This window comes from Loxodonta africana, chromosome 16 (assembly GCF_030014295.1).
Source record: "Loxodonta africana isolate mLoxAfr1 chromosome 16, mLoxAfr1.hap2, whole genome shotgun sequence".
Taxonomy (NCBI): domain Eukaryota; kingdom Metazoa; phylum Chordata; class Mammalia; order Proboscidea; family Elephantidae; genus Loxodonta; species Loxodonta africana.
Genome location: NC_087357.1, coordinates 17,423,384 through 17,443,712, shown reverse-complemented (window position 1 = coordinate 17,443,712; position 20,329 = coordinate 17,423,384).

The window sequence follows — 20,329 nt, the reverse complement described above, 5'->3', positions numbered from 1 at the left end:
ACCTAGCGGCTGCATGGGTGAAAGAGCTGGTGATCTGCTTCTGTAAAGATTACAGCCACGTAAACCCTACGGGGCAGTTCACATAGGGTTGCTATGAGTTGGAATCCACTTGACTGCACCCAACAAGAACAACAACATAAGGAATTTATAACTATATTACCATCTCCTTCTTCAACTCTTTGTGCTGTCATTGTCATCAGGAGAAAAGACCTGGTAATCTACTACCGTAAAGATAACAGCCTAGGAAACCCTATGGGGCAGTTCTATTCTGTCCTGTAGGGTTGCTACGAGTCAGAATTGACTGGATGGCACAGAACAACAACCTAGTTGTCATACATTTTACTTTTACATATGTTATAAATACACAATACATTGTTACTGTTTTTGTTTTAGACAGTTATCTTTTGGAACAACCAAAATTTCATCTTCTCTTTTTTCCATTTCCAGTGCTCTTAATTTCTTTGTTTAGATCCAAATTTCTGTCTTGCATTATACTCCTTCTATTTGAAGGACTTCCTTTAAAGTTTCTCATAGTCTAGGTTCACTAGCAATGAATTCTCTCCATTTTTATTTCCCTGACAAAGCCTTTATTTCTCTTTCATTAAAAACATTTGTGCTGGGTATAGAATTCTGGGTTGGCAGCTGGTTTTCCTCCACAGCATTTTAAAAATGGCACTTCATTATCCTCTAGCTTGCATGGTTTCCGACAAAAAGTCTACAATATTTATCTTTCGTTTTTATCTGTAAGTACTGTATCTTCTTTGCTGGATGCCTTTAGGATTTTCTCTTTGACTTTTTTTTTTCTAACGGTTTAAATTTGTTCTGTCTAGGAGGTTTGTTTTCTGTTTTGTTTTGTATTTATTTTGCTTGGTATTCTCTGACTTTTTGGATCAGTGGTTTTGTGTCTGTCATTAAATATGGAAAAATCTTGGCCTTTATTTTTTCATATACTTCTTTTACCTCATTCTCGCTCTATTTTCCAAAGGTGTCTGGTTGTGGCTACCCCAACTAAGCAAGTGCTCATGTTGTGTATTTCCCTCCAGGTACCTGTCTCCCTCCAGATTTTGGGTTAGTTGGTTGTCCTGTAGAAACCCTGGTGGCATAGTGGTGAAGAGTGCAGCTGCTAACCAAAAGGCTGGCAGTTCAAATCCACTAGGTGCTCCTTGGAAACTCTATGGGGCAGTTCTTCTCTGTCCTATAGGGTTGCTATGAGTTGAAATTGACTAGACGGCAATGGGTTCGGGTTGTCCTATGATCTCAGCTCTCTGATGGTTTCAAGAAATGTGGTAATCCTGCAGCTCTTCCATCTTTTTTCCTTCTTGTAAGGGTGCATATGATGCCCCTTCTAGCTCTTTCCATCCCTGAGTGGAAACCAGGAATCCACAAATAATTTATAACAATTACGTTATATTTCATTTCATGAATGTGCTGTGCCATATTAAAACTATATACCTTATTAGTGGGCATTTAGGATACCAACATTTATTTTTGCTGTTATTAATATTCATCTTTGTACATATATCTTTGTGCCCTTATCTGAGCAGCTCCTTTGGGGCATGTGAACCATTTTATGGCTTTTATTAAATGTTGCCAAATTGCCTTCCCGAAAAACAATGATGATTAACACACTCATCAGCAGTGATGAGAAGGCTGGTGGATTACAGTTTTGGGGATTCTGGGGAAAGTTGCCTTCCTGGGCATGACTTACTGCCCCTGACCATAGAACTAGCATTTGTGTAGGCATGCTAATCCTGACCCAGTAAGACCCTGCTTTCCATCTCTGACCAGTTCTCCCTGCATACGGCTCTGTCAGAATGGAAGACTTGACGTGAGACTGGATTAAAGATTGATAAACCCCACAGCAGGCTGTAACTACCACAGGCTACTCCAATGGCCGAGGAAGCTGTTGGAAGAGCATTTTGACATTTCCTGACTGAGGAATTCTAAACCAATTCTAAGGCTCAGGGCAACCACATTTCTGCAACAACGATAGCTCAAATTGGACATGATGGAGATTAATTTCCAATGGAGGCAATTTCTAATTATCCTACTGGCAAATAAATAACTGAAACAATCTTTGAATATTTTTTTGGAAGCAGGGGGTTGTCGTAGCTTGTACTTTTAATTCCAAACTGAAACATTTAATGCTGTATAAAGCAGTTGCTATTTAAACTGCCAATAATGTTTAACAAGAATTTACTCACCATTTCCTATCCACGTACTGTATAATTTATAACACTAAGCCCTTTCGATACTCCAAAACGCCAGATAAACTTTTCTCATTTGCTCTTAATTTGGTCACGCAGGATAATACCAACATCTGAGGGCTCTATAAACTGCTTTTTAAAATGCGTTCCTGTGAGTGCCACCCTTGCCTCCTCTGCTCCTTGTCATCGTCCATAATTATTTCCAATACAAAGCAGCCCTTAGTGCACTTATTAATCTGGCATTTTCTTCAGTGTGAAGCACACTCAGCTCTATTAATTTTTTAGCCCTCTCCCCCCCGCCCCCCGCCTTTTTTATAGGGGACTGCAGATGCTTGGCTATTACTGAGAAGCGATTAGAAGTTAACAGGATTCTTTCCCTGGAGACTGGCCTCGCCCTAGGCCTTCAATTGCCACCCTGTTTTACACTCTCAGCTGCTAAGAAGTCTTAGAGACTCTTTCCCCTTCTCTTTGCTTCGGAATTGGTAACGCCATTCATAGCTAATGGCTGAATTCTGATTAGCAGAATGTAGCCTGGGCGGAACTGGAAGGGTTTTTGGAATTTTCTGGCCTTTCAGAGGCTGAGCCTCCCGTTCTGAAGAGCTTGTTTTCCCAGGTGAGCAAGACAGAAGTGGCCTCTTGGAGCGAGACCATTTTCCTCTCTCTCCCATCAGCGGCCCCTTCCACTAGGACGATCCCTGTGGTCCTTTCCAGGCATCATAAAAAACATAAGAAAATGGCTGAGGCTGTTCTGTAATAATAAAAAGGCAGGCTTCCTGTTTTCTTAGAAACTACAACAGGGACACAACAAAGTGATGGCTCTTGGCTTCGCGAGGCCTGACGGTGCACTGGGGGCCTGGGCTGGGAAGAGGAGAGGATACAAATACATGATCTGCAGGTCCATTTCGGGATATCAGGTTTTACAGCATGGGCCTACGCTTCCAGGTCACCTGCTGGGAAGCAGAAGGGACAGGAGAGGTCAAGCTCGCAGACATGGCTGTTCTTCAGGAGCTGACCACAGCCTGGGACCCTCAGTGAAGAGGGGAGCGGCGAGGACCATCCCAGGCAGCAGAACCTCCATCTGAGTTTTCTTGGCTCTGGGGTTGGCCCCAGATAGGCCTATCTGGCTGCAAACCAACCAGATGAACAGGACCCTACTATGCATTTTGGCCGCTTCCTGTCCTCCACATTTGTGTTTGGGAAAAGAGAAAGCAAGGAAACAAAGCTGGAGATGCTGAGGGAGAGACAGGAAATCATCCTGACCTCAGCTCTGTCTAACATCCCCGCTAGGGTGCAGAGACAGCCCTGGCCCCCACCCTCTGAGCCCGGATCCACCTCAGTGGCGGGTCTCTTCAGCCTCACCTATAGATAATTTCCATAAGGAATTGTTATGGATTGAACTGTGTCCACCCAAAACATGTACTGCAATCTGGATTCCTAACACTTGGGATTGCTAGGAGTTGGAGTTGTCTCGAAGGCAACAGGTTTGATTTTGGTTTGGTTTATACCCATAAAAAAGGATTCCCTGGGTGGTGCAAACTGTTACATCACTCAGCTACTAACTGAAACGTTGGAGGTTTGAGTATACCCAAAGGTGCCTTGGAAGAAAGGCCTGGTGATCTACTTCCCCAAAAATCAGCCATTGAAAACCCTATGAAGGCCTGTTCTACTCTGACACACGTGGGGTCACCATGAGTTGGAGTCCACTTGATGGCAGCTATTTTACATCTGTCAATAGGACCCTGTTTGGAAATAGAGTTTTCTTTGTTATGTTATTAGGTCATACCTGAGAAGCGTGGGTTCTAAATCTAGTCATTTCTGAGTTGTAAATGGAGGAGAATGGACATAGAGACACACACGGGGGGAAGACAGACGCCCTGTGAAGACTGCTATAAACCAAGAAACTCCAAGGAACTGAGGAATGCCCAGGGGTACAGACAAGGAGGGAACTGACACAGCTGAGACCCTGATTAAGGCTTTTAGCCTCCGGAACTGTGAGAAAATAAATTTCTGCCCTTTAAGCCACACACTTGTGGTATCTGTGTTATAACAGTACTGGGTAACTAAGACAGGACTGTTCCATGAAAACATTCCTATCGATAATGCTGGGGAAGACCTTATTATCCCCAGTTTACAGATGAGGAAACTGAGGCTCTGAAAAGTTCCATTATTCCCCGAGATCACACTGTGACAAGGACAGGACTCCGTCTTGCTGCTACCTCAAAGGCTTGGGTGGTTTAATTGGGGTGTTGAGTCTTCACCAGCATAAATAACTAGAAAACAGCCCACCATGAATAACTGCAGTTGTGATTCCTGGTCACTGTATGATCATCTCAAGCCATGGATTGACTTCCTGAACAAATCTTTTCAAGGTACTTTCCTAAATGGCAAGCAGTAAAAAATCTAAGAAGGGGTTAAGATATGAGACAGTAGCCCAGGCATATAAACAGCTTGTGACAGACCTGTTCTAATATAAGGCTTCAAAACAATACTTTTTTTTTTTTTTTTTGTAACATGATAAAGACTGTTTTGCTGGCAGTTCTATTTTTCTGTTTGCCTCAAATAAATGCAGTTCGTTTTACCTCAACATGACATTGCTTGTAATTTAAAACCCTCACTCAGCTAATTTCAAACATTGTGGATTAAATATAATAATACTAAAAGTAACATTAATATTTCCTTCAACAGCTACCCTATACTAGGCATCCATCATGTGCCACTCAATTGTGCTTATTATCATCATCTTCATTTTTAGGCTCAGAGGGATTAAATAAGCCGCTCCAAGTTCAGAGCATAGGCTGAAAGGATCCAGACATGTTCATACGTTTCTGGTGGACGTTGTATTGTTGCAATCCTCATTTTTTCTTTAAAGAAGGTAATCTGACATCACCTCTTTGGAATAAATATGCATACGCCCTTGAACCCTGCAATACTTCTCTAAGGAATCTAGAGAAGGCAGTTTGGCCTCTGAATTCCCTGCTCCTTGGACTTATACATGTAAGGGTGTTTTTCCCCACTATTATTTGGAAAGGCAAAAAAGAAGGAAACAAGCTAAAAGTCCATTAAAACAGGATTGGATGAATAAATTAGAGTGTTGATGTAAAGTGATCTGTGACATACTAAATGTTAAAAGTAAACTCCAGAGAAATACTTAAAGTATGATGCCGTTTTAGCAAAAACCGAATCAAACCAAACAAACCTCTGTATTGGGTATCTAGGTGTAACTCACATTTGTGGGTGCCTGGGGGATGCTCTCCAGGCTGTTAATTTTGGCTGTCATTGGGAGTTGGGGGGATTATAAACTTTTTCTTATATACCTCTGCATGGATATACTTGCTACAGCAAGAATGCATTACTTTGGATAATAATAATAAATTCAATAGAGAAAACAAGAGGAATAAAAGTCCCTAGGTGAAGTCGAGGCTGAGGATTTGGGTTCCCACTTTGCAGTCAGAGGATGTTAAAAATTAGCTGTGCCCCTGTTATGGGAAAGGTTATTCCCAAGACTTGTCGTTTTGAATACGTAACAAGATTTTTCAATTTTTCAAATTGCTGGCTCCCGGTGTTGTGTTCTTACACTTGACTTTAGAAAGGCATTTACATGTTAACCCAGCAACAATATAACCACTGCAATGGAGAATATTCTTCAGTTATCACAGCACACTTGCCTCTCAAATAACTTAATTTTCCTCATGATTTAAACAGCAGATATGGATGGCAGAATAGATAATAGATAGTACTGCAGAGGTTTGAATAAGAAAGTGTGGCCCGACAAGGATGTACTATCTTTCTAATAAAAAGCAATGCTGATTTAGTGCCTGATAATGTGCTGATTGAATAATATTTTTAAAAAGCTGCTGAATAGATTGATTTTCTAATGGACTTTGCTCAGGCTCACTCATGCCTTCCTAGACTCTCCTGGAAGGTCCTTATTTCAAACGACTGAATAACTGAATCAAGTTCCAATTTTTGAGTCTAAAAGTTGGCACAGAATCATCAACCTCTGTTGAGAAGAGTGTGTCTGAGCTTTAGGAGCCCTGGGGTGAGATAAGAACCACCTATGAGAGAAGGCTCCTACATGATGGTGTACAGATCATTTTTACCCTGCTGGTATCCCAGTGATTTTGATTTGGTGGCTATCATATTATAATCACTTCCTGCATGGCTCTGCCGACAGTGATCAACACCGCAGAGCCCTTTAAAAGGTGGAGCTAGGACTCTTATCTATTAATTCTATCATCGGTGTCATTTTTAGGTCTGTTTCTATTGCTTGACTTTTCTCCTTAAGATCGATTGTATTTTCCTTTTTTTTTGCATGCCAGATGATTTTTGATTGGACGCCAGACATTGTGAATTTTACCTTGTTGGGTGCTTGGTATTTTTTGCATTCCCTTAAATATTCTTGATCTTGTCTGGGACATAGTTAAACTATTTAGAAACCATTTGATCTTTTAGGGCTTGTTTTTAAGCTTTGGTAGATAGGGCCAGAGTGGTCTTTAGTTCAGGACTAATCTTTCTCTACTGCTGAGACAATACCCTTCTGAGCACTCTACCTGATGCCCCATGTATTATGAAGCTTTTACACTCTGGCTGGTGGGAGCACAAACTGTTCCTAGCCAAGTGTGAGCTCTAGTTGTTGTTCTGCCTAGTTCTTTCTGGTGTTCCTCCTTTCCATCCCCACTGCCTGTTTTTGAGTAGTTTTCTCACATGCGCACATTGATCAGTACTCAGCTGAAGATCCAAATGGAGCAGATCTTTGGTGCTTTTTCTTTGAAACTTTCTCCTTTCTGTCCTTGTCATAGGTACTCTGTCCTAAAAATTCTAGCCTCCATGGCCTCCTGGAATTCTTTATTGTGTCTCTTCAACTCAGGGAGAATGCTGGACTCTGGAAAGTTTGGAAACTCTTCCCAGGGCGTAAGCTGTGGCATTCGTAGGGCTCACCTTGTTTGTTCCTTTCTATCAGAGATCACTGCTCTGTGCTGCCTGTTGTCCAATGTCTGAAAACAACCCCCTCCCCCTATATATATTATTTGTTTTTTCAAACAATTGTTGTTTAAGGTGGGAGGGTAAATCTAGTTCCTGTTATTTTATCATTGTTAAAAGGGGAATCTTGACATGGTGATGCTCAACCTCAAGCTGCCAGGTGGATCCCTTGGACTCAGTAGTTTTCCTCCTCATTGCCTTATAAATCAAGTGAAGTAGTGTCCCTTAGAGAGGCCCCAAAGCTGGGAGGCTTGGATTGGGCCTGGAAATTATGAACAGGGTTTTGGTTCTAGGAAGGGACAAGACAAGATGTCCAGGGAGGCTTTTCCCAGTGACAGAAAGTAAGATGGGAGCTGCTATGTACAGGGCTTCTTTAAATCACAAATCTGTCATGTTCCTGCTCAAAATCCTGGAATGCCTGCCCAGTGCTTATATGTTGAAGGGCAACATCCTGGCCCCTGACTATGTCTCACTCCTATCCTGTCCCTCGTTTCTGCCTCCAGACACCTTGGTTTTCTCTTAGTTCTTTGACTGTGCTATCCTGACTCCAGACCCACTCCTGGAATTTTCTTGCCTCCAATCTCCCATTCAAGTTTTAGCTGTGATGTCATTTCCCTAGACTAGGTAAGCCCCTCTATACTCCCCTTCAAAGCTCTTACACCACTATGATGACAGGAAGCCTTGACATCTGCAGATACTCTTACCAGGAAAGGTCACCTTAGACCAAGTCCGCTTAAAATGGGGACCAATATTTGGCTGGGGAATAAAAAAAAAAAAAAATAGAAGGGATTAAAAAACTAGAAACTATGAAAAAATTCATTTTTATCTATACTTACGCAATTTTAGATTCTAATTCCAACCACACATAGAAGTTTAAAATGAAAAAAGAATGAATCCTGTGTTGATAAATTTGAGGAATGTGATTCTTCTGACAAAATCAGATGGTAGTATGGTATGACTGACTTTGTTTTGTGTGTGTGTTTGTTTTAGTCTTTGCTACACATACATAAAGAAGGCCATTTATTACAAAAAGAGTTTAGGGCTCCACGATTTTTCCCAAGGGCTTCTCTTAGCCATTTGGTGGTCCAACCATTCTGCTTGGAAATACCTGTCAGTTCATCATCCCTGTCAAATTCCTCTCTTTCTGTTGTTACCTGATCTAACTGCCAGCGCCTCATTGGTCATTGGCTTTGCCTGGGGTTTAAGCAGTTCTCTAGCATCACTCTCATTGACCTCATAAAATACCACAGCTTTGGTAAGGTGTTCAATTTCACTTTGCAGTCTGTTTGCATTGCAATTGCATCATACTGTCAGAGAACTGAAAATGAGGAGAGGCCAATCAAAAATGATGACAACTCTTTGGGGTGTGATAGATGCTGGTGTTAGTGGTTTGTCAGAGTGGAAACTAACTTTATAAGTGGTTGTATCCTAATGAATATTTTTGAAATTATTTTGATAATTTTTGTTTCCCTATAAAATCTCATGCCTGTGGACACTTGTCTAATAAATGCACAAGAGTATGAGGTGCCCTGATGTACAAAAATCTGTATACTTACTTATTTAATGTTGTCTCCACCACTGGACATCAACCATACAAGGGAGCGTCCTCTGAACCACAACTACCCAGCATAGGCCTGACCCAGTTGCAACTTGATAAAAAGTTTGCTGAACAATAAACAAATTAGTGAAGAGCTGGGGGAGAGGAAGCTCAGGAGAGTCATCTCAGCTCAAAATTTTTCTTGCGTTAGTGATCTGAGAGGTTTAAGATCAGAAACATATTTTGGTGGCAACCATTCTGCTGCTCTCTTGACATTTTTTTCTTGTTCTTTAGCAGTGTTTAAGAAGATGAATCCGTCTCATGGAGCGATTCCTGCATTTTCACTGACCCTCTACTTTACCAAACATCATGTCCTTTTCTAGCAATTGTTCTTTCCTGATGACATATCCAAAGTAAGCCAGTCAAAGTCTAGCCATCCTTGCTTTTAAGGAACATTCTGGTTGTATTTCTTCCAGGACAGGTTCGTTCATTCTTTTGGCAGCATCTATATTCAATATTCAATGAAATGAATTGACACAATAGCCACAACAATGGGCTCAAACACATCAACGGATATGAAGATGCTATAGGACTTGGCAACATTTCGTTCTGTTACACATACAGTTGCCGTGAGTGTAAGCCAACTCAATAGCAACTAACAACAATGACAACAAGAAGATGAATGCAGGAGCCAGGTCACTGCTCTACAGGGAAGGCAGAGAAGAGGCACTTGGCCCTCTGACACAGGGGCTGTAGAGAGAAGGGGTTTTCCCTAGATGTGTGTGTGAGAGTGAGGTGAGGCTCTGCTTTGGGAGGCTCAGGTGAAGGAGGAGCTCTGGGAGAAGGGGGTGCTGCTACTAGAGGCCTCCACGTGAAGATCATTTTTCCAGACTTCTGCTCTGCTCCATCTGGGAAGGTTGTAGATGTTATTGTTGTGTGTGTGAGTATTTAACAAAGCAATTAGTTCCTTGCATGCTTTTGGGAGATTCAGGCCTGTGTCTAGGGGACTGACTTCTCAGGCCTGGGAAGGTTTATGTAAGGAACCAATATTTTGGCACCAGACCTTCTCTGGGAGAAAATGCAGTGCTCTGACAAGTTTACTCAAGAAAATGCTGTCATTTGAAAGTGGCTTGTGTTTGGGACATTTTAACACCTGGAGATGGCCTAATATGACATTTCTCACACTTAGCCACCTAGGTATGCCAATGGCAGAGGAAAGTTGTTAGGTACCCCTGAAAAGACATGCTAGAAGCAGGGTATTTCTTTGATGTTTTATTGAAAAATTAAAGTGAATTTTGCATTTGATTTCAAAATGTACCCATTTGCTTTTTATGTAACAATAAATGGTATCCCCTTCAAAAAAAATCCTTTAAGTAAAAAAAAAAAAAAAAACCCACATCAGACTCATTGCCATCCAGTCAATTTCGACTCATAGTGATCATATTCCTGGAAAACATATTGAGTGGATTCTGTGGGCTTGTGTGCTCTCAAGCACTAACCCTAGGGGTCCAGGGACCCCAGTTTGTGAACCTTGTGTTAATGGTCTGTTTCTGGAAGCATCCCTGGCCCCCAAAACTCACTCCCAGATGCACTAGCAACATCAGTCTCTGGACCCTCCTTAGCACTGATTCTGAATTAGAAAAACAAAGTCATACTTGACTAGTGTATGCTCTTTATCAAGTCCAGTCCCAGTTCCAGAGACACAGCTGAACGAAATATCGGTTCTGTTCATAGAGCATGTAGATGCTCATTATGGTTCAGTTCAATCACTTAAAGAAACATGTACGTGTTGTTCCTGTTTCAATTGTTTGTCTAGGTGACTTTGAAAAAAGCTGTTGAGTTGGATTCCAGATAGGTAAAAATATGCATTTAAGGGTTGAGCAAATTCTTGAGGTTCATGAAGTTTTTTCTTCCTGTTAAAATTTGGGAGTTTTCTTTTACCGAAAATCTAGTCCCAGCTCTGCTCTTGTGTTTTCCAAAGACCTCACATCCCAGCAGAAAGCACTTTCTGGATTTAGACATTGACCGTAATTTTCTTTCTTCACACTTCAGGATCAGTTACAGATTCTTCCTGGGCAGTTTTTTCCAACTTCATGTTTTAGCCTAAAATTGAATAAGATTGTTAGTAAGTTCTGAGGAGAAGCATTTTATGTTTTTGCTCACATGTCAGGTAGCTGAATCTCAGAGCTTGGTCTTGAGGGGGAAAAAAAAAAACCCAGACATTTGGCTATATCTCAGCTTACTTCATAGATACAGCTTTACCACATTATAACTATTTGTTAATAAGATTTAGAATCACAGAATGAGATGTAACTAGAAGAAGCCTTTAGAGATCATTTAATTGACTATCCTCATTTTATAGTGCAAGAAATTAGGCACTAGAAAGATTTAGTGCTTTGCCAAAGGTCACACAGTAGGTTCGGGCAGTCTCCTGAACCTACTGTGTGACCTTTGGCAAAGCACTAAATCATTCTGGGATACCACAAAAAGTTAACTTTACTGCATATCCAACCACTCCAAATTCAGTGGTAACGATTTTATAGGACAGCACTTTGGACTGGGCTCAGTTGGGTGGTTCTTCTGTTCTGTGCTGGGCTTAGCTGATCTTGGCCAATGGAGAGAATGGAAGAACAAATAAATGACAAAACAAGGAGAGTAAAAAGTTAATTGCAAACTCTGGGTGATGGGTGTATTGGTGTTCACTATCAATTCTTTCAAGTTTTCTGTGTCTTTGAAACTTTTCAAATAAAATGATGGGAGAGATGGTAACACTTTAGAATGAAAGGAAAATGGAGATCACAAACTGAAGGAAATAAATTGTGGATCAAACAGTAATATTTAAAAATAAGTAACTTAATTAAAATCAATAAGAGCAACATAGGTAAGGCTGGACAGCAAAATATTGACATAGAGGAAAGGCCTGGATAATCACAAAGAACATAGATGAAAAAGACAAAAAAAAAAAAAAGAATAGAAAATCAGAGCAAAGAAAATGCAACATGAGGGTAATTCGTGACCCCAAAGTAGAGAAACCAAAACATGGAATGGAAGAGTATTGGACAATATGATACAGCACTGCATGAAATAAAGGAAAATCTGAACGATATTCCAGAAAAAGAAAAAAATCAGAATATTCAATACCATGCTATATCCTGGTTAAGTAATTTAATTTCAAGAAAGAAGTGCAGAAATTCCTCAAGAATCCAGGCAGAAAAACCATATGAACATGCAGGAGAGTCCTTAGACCTGTCTAGGGCAAAATTCCATGCCAGAAGATGATGGGAGCAAGGATGCCCAGTTTAAAAGTATTACTATCCTCAGTCATGGGGCTGGTCAGATAAAAGGCAACAAGCAGATATCCTCAAATTCAAAAGAATTCAGGAAATACCACATTATCTTACAAAACTACTTGGCCATGAAATTTAGCCAATTAAGAGGCAAATCAAAATCTAGAATTCAGAGATGGAGAAGGTGTGGTAAAATGCCTGCTAGTGACAATAGAATCTATTTAAACATATAATTAATACTAAGACATTGTGTGAGCTGTGAACACCCTATACCTCCTCATATATATAATATATAACTTTTAATATAACTAATAAAAATCAAGTTATGGAAGAGGAGAGTGGGAGGAAGTGTGAACGTGCTAATGTCTTCATCTTTCATGGCAGGGAGGGAACTGATAGTGTCTAAAATTGAAGCCAGCAGTTAAAAAAACATAATTACTCCAACGTCCATGTTGTTTCATAATCTTTTTTTTAACCCTAGTAAGGTCTTTTAGAAAGAATGTCTTTTGTGGTAGAAAAAAACCCCACTTATTTCAAGTGCAGCAATTCTTCCTGCCACCCTTTAGCTTCTTTTTTTCTTTCTTTTAAATTCAAGTAAAATAAACTGTGAGGCTTTATGTTAAAAATAATATGTATAAGCCATATGATCTTTAGCTCATGAAAGGACTTCCATACATCTATCTACTCATCCATATGTACATATGTGTGTGTGTATGTATATATACACATGTATGTATATATAAAATCTACTTATTGATCTATGTGTATATATATATACACACAGAATATATAATATATGTGTATATATATATGTTCTCTCTGTGTGTGCCTGCTCTAGAACTTCATATAAACAGAATCACATAGTACATACTCTTATTTGCATTAGGCTTCTTTGACGCAGCATAATTTTTTTTTAGATTGGTCTTTATTATTGCCAATCAGTAGTGTATTCCTCTTTATTCCTTAGTATTTTTCCATCGTGTGAGTGTGCCAAGTTTATTCATTCATTTTCTTGTTAATGGACACCTAGAATGGTGTCCAGTTTCTGGCTATTATGAATAAAACTGCTAGGGATATTCTTATGCAAGTCTTTTTGTGGACATATGTGTTCATTTCTCTTAGATAAAAACCTAGGCTTGGACTTATTGGGCTATAGGGTAGCCCAATTACTTGTGATTGGAATATGAAAGTTGAGAACAAAGAAGGATCTCTAGTTGGAAAATATGGCCTTGGTGATAGAAACAATGCCGGAGATTTCATGATACAATTTTGCAAGACTAATGATTTCTTCATTGCAAATACCTTTTCTCAACAACAAAAACGGTCACTATACATGTGGACCTTGCCATATGGAATACACAGGAATCAGATTGACTACATCTGTGGAAAGAGATAATGTAAACGCTCAATATCAGAACAGTGCCAGGGGCCGACTTCGGAACAGACCATCAATTGCTCCTATGCAAGTTTAAGTCGAAGCTGAAGAAAGTTAAAACAAGTTCACAAGAACCAAAATACAACCTTAAGTATATGCCACCAGAATTTGGAGACCATCTCAACAACAGATTCGACACTTTGAACACTAATGACCGAAGACCAGATGAGTTGTGGGATGACATCAAGGACATCATACATGAAAGAACCAAAAGGTCATTAAAAAATGAGGAAAGAAAGGAAAGATCAAAATGGATGTCAGAAGAGACTCTAAAACTTGCTTTTGAACATTGAGTAGCTAAAGCAAATGGAAGAAATGATGAAGTGAAAGAGCTGAACAGAAGATTTCAAAGGGCTGCTCCAGAAGACAAAGTAAAATATTATAATGGCATGTGTAAAAACCTGAAGAAAGAAAACCAGAAAGGAAGAATATGCTCGGCATTTCTCAAGCTGAAAGAACTGAAGAAAAACATCAAGCCTAGAGTTGCAATATTGAAGGATTCTATGGAGAAAATATTAAACGACACAGGAAGCATCAAAAGGGGAGAGAAGGAATATACAGAGTCACTATACCAAAAAGAATCGGTCAACATTCAACCATTTCAGGAGGAAGCTATGGTCAGAAACCAATGGTACTGAATGAAGAAGTCCAAGATGCACTCTGCACTGAAAGTGTTGGCAAAAAACAAGGCTCCAGGAATTGATGGAATACCAACTGAGATGTTTCAACAACAGATGCAGTGCTAGAAGCGTCCACTTGTATATGCAAGAAATTTGGAAGATAGCTACCTGGCCAACTGACAGGAAAATATCCGTATTTGTACCCATTCCAAAGAAAGGTGATCCAACAGAATGCAGAAATTATCGAACAATATCATTAATATCACACACAAGTAAAATTTTGCTGAAGATCATTCGAAAGCAGTTGCAGCGATACATCAACAAGATGCTGCCAGAAATTCAAGCTAGATTCAGAAGAGGATGTGGAACAAGGGATATCATTGTTGATGCCAGACAGATCCCGGCTAAAAGCAGAGAATACCAGAAAGATGAGATGTTTACCTGTGTTTTATTGACTATGCAAAGGCATTTGACTGTGTGGATCATAACAAATTGCAAATAACATTGCAAAGAATGGGGACTCTTCTTTAACTGTAAACACTTAATTGTGCGCATAAGGAACCTGTACCTAGACCAAGAGACAGTTGTTCGAACAGAACAAGGGGATGCTGCATGGTTTAAAGTCAAGAAAGCTGTGTGTCAGGGTTGTATCCTTTTGGTGTATTTACTCAATCTGTATGCTGAACAAATAATCTGAGAAGCTGGACTATATGAAGAAAAACGTGGCATCAGGATTGGAGGAAGACTCATTAACAAACTGTGATATGCAGATAATACAACCTTGCTTGCTGAAAGAGAACTTGAAGCACTTACTGATGAAAATCAAAGACTACAGCCTTCAGTATGGATTACACCTCAACATAAAGAAAACAAAAATCCTCACAGCTGGACCAATAAGCAACATCGTGATAAATGGAGATAAATTGTCAAGGATTTAATTTTACTTGGATCCACAATCAACACCCATGGAAACAGCAGTCAAGAAATCAAAGGACAGTTTGTAATGGGCAAATCTGTTGCAAAAGACCTCTTTAAAGCAAAGATGTCACTTTAAGGACTAAGGCGTGCCTGACTCAAACCATGGTATTTTCGATCACCTCATATGCGTGTGAAAGCTGGACAATGAATAAAGAAGAATTGATGCCTTCGAATTATAGTATAGGTGAAGAATTTTGAATATACCATGGAGTGCCAGAAGAATGAACAAATCTCTTTTGGAAGAAGTATAGCCAGAATGCTCATCAGAAACAAGGGTGGCGAGACTTCATCTCACATACTTTGGACATGTTATCAGGAGGGACCAGCCCCTGGGAAAGGACATCATGCTTGGTAAAGCAGAGGGTCATCGAAAATGAGGAAGACGCTCAATGAGATGGATTGACACAGTGGTTGCAACAATGGGCTCAAGCAGAACAACAATTGTGAGGATGGTGCAGGGCCAGGCAGTGTTTTATATTGTTGTATTGGGTTGCTATGAGTTGGAACCTACTCGACGGCATCTAACAACAGGGTAGGTGTATGTATAGTTTTATGAGAAACTGCCAGAACTTTTTCCAAAAGTATTGTATCATCTTACACCACCACCAGCAATGTTTGAAAGTTCCAGTTGCTCCACATCCTTGGCAACATTCGGTGTTGTCAGTCTTTTTAATTTTAGTCTATCTGGTGGGATGTAGTAGTCATTTTGAGCTCATTTTAAAAATTGAATTGATGCTTTTATTGCATTTTTCTTCAGCTGAGGCACTTGTGAGGAATTTTCTTCCTTTCCTCTGTCAATGTTTCTTCCATGGTACATCCACGTTGTCTTTTCATGCTATGCTTCTTTTTCTCTTCAGTGGGAATATCCACCTATTGGCAGGGCCATACGGTAAACTAGGTATGCATGGGCTTACCTGTGCTTACTTACTAATCTGTAGTGCACTATGGTGAAACCCTTGTGAAACATGAGTAATCCTGTGTGTATGTACCCCGTTTATTGGGGAGTCCGTCCTTGGCCCTCGGACATTCCTAGCTACTGAATGGCCAGGCCATTTCTTTTCATTTGGCTCATGCTTGAGCAGTTCTCCACAAACATTTATTTGGATCTAATGGGGTGTGGTTGTCCTCTTGATTTTCTTTCTGCTGTACTCTAGGATGTTTTGATTTTTTTGTCCGTGGGTATATTATTTTTTTTAAGTCACGTTTATTGAGGTATGATTTTCATACAGTGAAATTCACCCTTTCTTTTAGGTGTAGTTTGGAGAATTTTGACAAAGGTATACAGTCGTGTAAGTGCCACCACAGTCTAGTTATAAACTATTTCCAACAGCCCCAAAAGTCCCCTCAAGCCTTTTTGTAGTCAGTCTTTTTCCTTTAGCCCCAGACACTGGCAACCACTGATCTGTTCCCTGTTCCTGTAATTTTGCCCCTTCCAGAACGTCATATAAGTGGAATCATACTGGATGTAGCTTGAGTCTGACTTCTTTCACTTAGCAGAATGCTTTTGAGTTTCATCCATGTTATTGCATGGGTCAATAGTTTGTCTTTTTTTTTTTAATTGATGAGTATTATCCCATTTTATGAATGTACCACAATTGTTTGTCCATTTGCCAGTTGATGGACGTTTGAGCTATTTCCCATTTTTGACGATTATAAATAAAGCTTCTGTAAACATCTAAATGGAACTTTTTGTGTGTGTGTGTTCATACCTTTTTGTACATTTTGAGGACTGGTGTTTCACGCTGTTGCCACATTTTTTGTCCTAAACAGGTCCTATAAAGCAAGTGTCTATGTGAGAGCCCCACTTCAGACATTTTGCTAAATATCCTCTCTTGAGCTCACAGCACCCAGTTGGGGGTGTATACCATTCTCATGGGGGTGCCCTTGGCTTTGGGATGTTTACTCAAATCACCATGTAGTCCCAGGACACTTGCTTCTGTCAGAGAGAGACAGGGCCTTGATCATGCACCCATTTCTCCCCAGCAACATTTCCAGGGAGGGAAAGCTGTGAATTCCTACTTGGTTGGCTTCTCTCCAGATCTGACGGCATTAGGGCCAACTGGTGGGATCTTGTTTTTCTGCCAGAATGGCTTCTGCAGGGTGGGAACATGGTTGGGCATCTTACTTCACTGAGATGCTTTGCTCTGGTCCATACATTTTTTTTTTTTTCCTTTGGCTGGTGTTTTATGAAGTTTTAGGCTGTGGGCTCCTTCCTTGTTTGCTGCTTTTTGTTTAATTCATTTTTTCAGCTGTCGGGGGAAGGAAATTCCATATGCAGTTCCCATGAGCTATCCTAACGCAAAGATCTGTGCTGCCCGTTCAAAGCTGTACAGGTCTCTTCAAGCTGCGTTTTCATGTCCCAACTTTTTCTCTGGCCTTATCCTAATTTTCTGGTCTGATTTTCTTTCCCTTGGATTTCTTGATCTGTTTTTAAATTTTATTGTGGTATATGGGTCAGAATCAACTTGATGGCAATGGATTTTGTTTGGTATATGCATTTTTAAAAGTTGCCTCAATTACTTTTTGGAAATAAATAAGTCCATGAAATTAAAAAATATCAGGATTGGCCAAGGGTTACCTAAAACCCACAGACCAGGACAGTTCTTGGTAGGCTGGAGTTTTGGATCCCAAGGAATTGGCAGTTACTTCTAGTGGAGTGTAGAAGTCTCTGGGTGCACAAATGGTTGAGCACTCTGCTACTAACTGAAAGGTTGGTGGTTTGAATCTATCCAGAGGCTCCTTGGAAGAAAGGCCTGGCGATCTGTTTCTGAAACAGCCATGAAAACCCTACGGAGCATAGTTCTACGCTGAAGCACATGGAGCCGCCATGAGTTGAGTTTAGCGGTAATTTTATGTCATGGCAGTGAAATAGTGCTGAGTAGGAGTCACAAACTCAGATGCCTCCAGGGGCCAGACAAGTACTATTAATTGGTAAAACAGGCTAGTATAAGGTAACAGGGAGTGGTGGGGACTGTAGCAAACCAGAGGGCACCTGTCCTGATAATGACGGCTGCTTCTCCTCAACTACAATAGCTAGGCAGGCAGTAAGGGGGCTCAGTATTACCAGAACTTTCAGAGGGGTCAGATATGAGGCAACTGGCTAGGACTAGTTTTAACACCTCCCTCTCCCCATTTTGCAATGAGCCACCTTCAGGTGAAATCTTGGATGGAACCCAGCAGTAAAGAGCATAAAGGTGGGGCAGCTTAGTTGATTTGAGCATGACGATCTGAAGCAGTGACCTCCAGAGGTGCCTCCTCGAGGGTCTCATGGCTCTGAGGGATAGTTTGGAAGCCATCAGGCTAGATGCTACACAAGGACCTCCCTGCTCTGAACTCCTTTGGTGCCTTATACACCCAGGGGAAGAGTCACTCACTTGCTTCTCGCCTCTAAATACGGCTGGTCGCTTTGCAGTTTATGTATTGACTCTGAGCCAGCTTTAGGGCATGTGTGTGCTTTCCAAATTTGAAAATCGTTTTCAAAGAACGTATTGCTCTGAGTGTGTGTGTCTGTGAGGATGGGAGCATGTGTGTGTGTATGTGTGTGCGTGTGCGAGGATGGGAGTACATGTATATTTCTGTGTGTGTGTATGTGTTCCTGTGTGAGGAGGGGAGCACATGTGTGTGTGTGAGGATGGGAGCATGTGTGTTTTTATGTGTTCATGTGTGAGGGTGGGAGCACATGTGTGTCTGTGTGTGCATGTGTGAGGATGGGAGCATGTGTGTGTCTGTGTGTCTGTATGTGGGCACACATACACGTGCGTATGAGGATGGGAGACATCAGCTCTTCAGGTGTTTATAGTTCCGTGGGGAAGGCCGAGTGGATCTTGCAGGGATTGCTCAAGTTAGTGATATTCTAGAATAAGGTTCAGCAAACTACTTCCCATGGGCCAAATCCAGCCTGCAGCCTGTATTTGCACAGGAGGTGAGCCAAGAATGGTTTTTGTATTTTTAAAGGGTTGTAAAAAAAAATACAAAACCAAAAAGAATATGAGACAGAAACTGCATGTAATCTGCAAAGCCTAAAATATTTACTATTTGGCCCTTTACAGAAAAAGCTTGCTGACCCCTGTTATAAAATATCCCTGCACGCTCATTTAGTCTGAACCAGTCAATCAGGAACCTTTAAATAAGCATCTGTTACGGGAGATACATATGACTGCTAATTTTTCCATTCTGAGAAGCTGGTGCTGTGGGTTTGCTCATTGCTTCTCCTACTGACCTGAGAGCAGCCCTTCCCGGTGCAGAGGAAGGCAGTAAGGGGCTTGGCCAGCCTGGAGAACCGAGGCTGCCCCCCACCCCCATTCCCTGCAAGCTTGTGGCTACACTGAGCCATTCACACATCTCCCTCCAGGCCTGGCCCTGCCAGGAACTGGATTCTCCAAATGAGTGAGCTGTTGCTACAGCCGTGCTTGAGAATCTGCTGGCCTCCAGCTGCCCGGGTGGCAGCCATATGATCCTTTTGCATGAATAATTCTCCAAGGCAGTGAAGGCTTGGCCTAACTTTTGAGCTCAGATGGCCCAGTCCTTTCTGAGCCCAGGTGGATCCCATGGACCCTCTTTGGGGTAAGTAAGAGGCCTTGGCTGCTGTAGAACTTTGCGTCCACTCCTAAAACTCTGGTGCAGGCTCTTGTGTGCTGTCCTGCCCATGAGCCCCCATTTGTGCCTCCAGGGTCCTAGCTTCAGCTGTTGTTGACAGCGTCTGGAGGACTCAGCCCTTGCTCAATGTAGCCATGCTCAGGGCCGCCAGGCTGCCCAGCTTCAGAGGAAGCTGTGCACATCTGTGGCTCTAGCTTATGGCCTTGCCTTCTGGGTTCCCATGAGCAAATTCTGCTGCCCAGATGGCAGCTCTGGCCAGCTGTCCTTGGGGCTCTCATGGGCCCGCCCTCCGACTGAGAAGGAGAGCACTGGACTGAAGAGTCAGCACACTCGCATCCAAATCAGACTCCAGCCCCAGCCCCACGGTGATGTTGACAAGTCACAGTCCTTCTGTGAGACTCAGTTTCCCCATTTGGAAAAGGCAAAGGGGAAGCCAGATCTGTGTTTTTCAAACTGGAACCCTCACACCTATGGATCCTCAATCCTCTGAGAGATTCGTAAAAATATTCTTTTTTATTTTACTGATAATTCCAAAAACGGATGTGAATATTTTCTGCATCATCTGGCCGCTCACCTTCTACCTGGAATGGCTGTAAGATTTTAGTACCTGAGTTTTAATTGTGCTCACGAGGGCCAATACAGCCAATCAGAGCTATATGTGCTTTAATTCTCACGGACCAGTGAGAGAA